General features: G+C 34.4%; 1 pseudogene across 1 annotated transcript; it reads left to right on the plus strand.

Moving 5' to 3' along the window:
- The first annotated feature begins 1,003 nt into the window (after positions 1 to 1,003).
- Positions 1,004 to 3,006, plus strand: LOC308276121 (integrator complex subunit 13-like; annotated as a pseudogene). Its single transcript has one exon. The product of its transcript is annotated as an integrator complex subunit 13-like (transcript).
- The last annotated feature ends 284 nt before the right edge of the window (positions 3,007 to 3,290 follow it).

Consider the following 3,290-nt stretch of genomic DNA (forward strand, 5'->3'; position numbering starts at 1 on the left):
AGATCTCACCCCCCAAAAAAAGAAGTTAACAAAGTAAGGGAGAAAGATGACAATAAGGATTTATTTTTTAATCAGGTAAGTCTTAATCAGCTAAAATGGAAATATTTATTCTTGAATCTAGCTTAGTTCACATGGGACAGTTTTAATCTTAGCTAAGTGTTCCTCAGACAAGGAATGGAAAATCACCATGGATTTGTTGGAAGGTTCAAGAAAAAGAAGAAAATTCTGTGTTTGACCCTTGTTCACTGATATACAGGGATTTGAGAAATTATGAGAAAGGGTGGACACTGAATCATATGTACAAGGATGGCTTTTTGAGGTAGGCTGTTTGCTTTACCACTAAATGGGACATTTTGATAATAAGGAGGTGGGGGGTTTTTTAACCATTGTTGTTTCTCCGAGCATGGATCTCAAAGTTCAGCATCATTAGCAGAAATCTAGAGGAAGAAAGAATAATAACAACAAAACCATATTTCAATTTAGGAGCATTGTACTATTTATGTTTAATTTGCTGAAAGTTAAATTTACTTTATACACTAAAGCTATTCAAGTTTTCTTAAATATTTAAATATATGTTAATTATTAAATTTTATTTCCAAATTTTAACTTCAGTTTTCTCTATATTTTTAGTACTTTATATCTAAGGCACGTTCATAGTCAATAAAATATGAAAATCATCTTGTTTTCACATATTTCTTTTTTAACATCTTCAAAATTCAATTTAATTCACTATGGATACTTTATATGTAAGTATAAATTAAACTTCCATAAATAAATATAGAAAAGTATGTCAATAAGATAACCCAAAGGCACACTCCTGCATTCATGAAGCCTGGGAAGGACCAGTGTGCTGGAGATGAGCAGGGAAAGTCCTCATCTTTGGTGCCAGGCACTCCTGACTGTGCGCTGACTCTACCCACTCTCCCAGCCAGCAGCCTTTGCTGGAGAGACTGTGCTGCACCGCCTTCCCACTGCAATGACCAGACACAAAATTTGAAACAAAATGAAGATATTTGTTTTGGATCATTGCCTTTACATGGCAGAATCATGCAGACAGTATATCAGTTTAATATGCTGGTAAAGAGTAGAAACCAAGGAATTATTCCTCTGGCCCCCATTTCTAAATCATCGTGGACTTTCTTTGTAGAATCTTCTGTGGAATGTTGTAGAATAATGTATGACATATTTCCCTTTAAAAAGCTGGCGAATTTCATTGTGAGTGACTATAGAGCACACATAATTAAATTCTTGTACTCAAGAAGACCAAAATTTACAGGAGCTAATGGTGGCATTAGCTGCTCTTGGGCCTACTAATCCTACAGTATTCTACAGTATTCTTCATGGCCTCTTTGCAGCATTGAAAACCCTTTGCAAGATTACTGAATACCAGCACAAGGATTGTAGTAATGGAGAATAAAGAACGTGTTAGAAATAGAGGATGGATAATTTGCATTACTAATGCAAAAAGTGATAGTCATGTGCAAATGCTTAAAGGAAACAATTCATGAGCATAACAAGCTTGCTGCAAATTTAGATAATTTTATGCAGATACAAAAATGTAACTTGGTTTTGATCCATACCTATCTAGTTGGTGAAGAAAGTCTTATATCTGATTTTCCTAAAGAAGAGTTGTCCCCAGTTTTAACCAGTGAGGTTAATAATGTTTGTGTAGGGTGTCATCTTGCTACCAAGTTGAATGTTTTAGTACAGCAGTATTTTGACTTGGCTTCAACTACTATTACAAATATTTCCATTATGTAATAACAACATGCTAACACACTTCCAATTATGTGGAACTACTTCATCAGAAAGATGCCTATGTAGATTTCCTGAAAAATGGTCACACTAAGGTGGCAGCAGTAGAGAAGGCCCATTTAAAGAAACAATAAAAGTAAAGTGGTGCACACAAAGGACAAATAACATTGAATTACACTATTGTAGTGGAACTTATTGAATTTCACCTGTAGATATAAATAGTAGACCTTCTTCCTGCCTAATTTTCTTTTAAATGATCAATCTCTTTTATTAGAACAACCACAAAATTTAAGTTACTTAGTAGCCATGGAGGAGAGACTTTTGCATGTCCTTAGCAGTTCTTGATGCATTCTAAAGGATCCACGTTCAGTTAATGAAGGACATGAAGGAAGAGTTACAGGCTACCAGATCACAGATTTTGGTGAATTTATGGGGGGGAACAGATTAACTTATTTTCTAGACCTCAGGTATAAATTAGATGAAAGTATTGAGATCCTTTTGAAATGAGCAAATGTTAGTTAGAAAAACACATCCATTACTGGCCTATGATTATTTCACAAACCATTATTTTCAGCATACAAGTGGTAGTTCCATTAGGCAATGTTATTGTGAAAGAAACTTTGACAAAAGAAGATGTGTTAAACTGTCAAAAAAAATACAGCTTAGTTGATATGGAAAGAAAAAATGATCTTCTACCTATTTCCACAGTTGGTACAGGAGAAAAAGGCCCTAAAAGAGATGAACAAATACTGTATTATGTGCAATAAATTGAAAACCCTTATCAGACCTCACCTCAGCAACTCAAAGAAATATCACAGATTGTTAGAAAGTCTGATCGCATGTCAGAGCAAATCCCCAGAAGTATAAGAATGAAGGAAATGAGGTAGAAAGATGGAGGACAAAGAGAAAAAATCAGAAAAGCAGTGAAAGAGTATGAACAGGAAAAGCCATGGCATGACTCAGAGAGAATAATAGTTGGCTGAAGCTGAGATTATTAAAAATTCACCTGATTCCCCAGAACCTCCAAATAAAAGCCCCTTGTTGAAATGAATAAAACCCCACAAGTGGAACAACTGAAAGGGCCAGTATCTTTATTTTCCTTGTGGAGTAATAGAATCAGTACTGGCAATTGCACAAAATATCAGTAGTTTTCTGGACATTTGAACTTTGTTAATAACAGCTGAATTATATAAATATCTTAAGGAGGAAAATGGGATGTGTACTGTTGATTGTGCTTTCCATTTTGAATGAACTGACTTTAAACATTGATATTCCGTTTTACATTTCATCATGCACAGAGAAGTAATGTTCTCAATGATTAGGTGAGGAGGGAGGAGCTGGGGTTATGAGTACAGAAATAAGGTAAAGTAGAGGATATGATCAAGTTGTATAAAAGTTTAAGTATAATAAGCTAGTATCTAGTTAAGATGAAAGATTGTAAATATATAGTAGGAATCTTGTAGTCAGTGTAGATTATTTAGGTATACAGATTTATAATGGCTTGAATATGAAACAAGGAGATACAGAAAGAGAAA

This window comes from Muscardinus avellanarius, assembly GCF_963383645.1.
Source record: "Muscardinus avellanarius genome assembly, chromosome: 17".
Classification (NCBI taxonomy): domain Eukaryota; kingdom Metazoa; phylum Chordata; class Mammalia; order Rodentia; family Gliridae; genus Muscardinus; species Muscardinus avellanarius.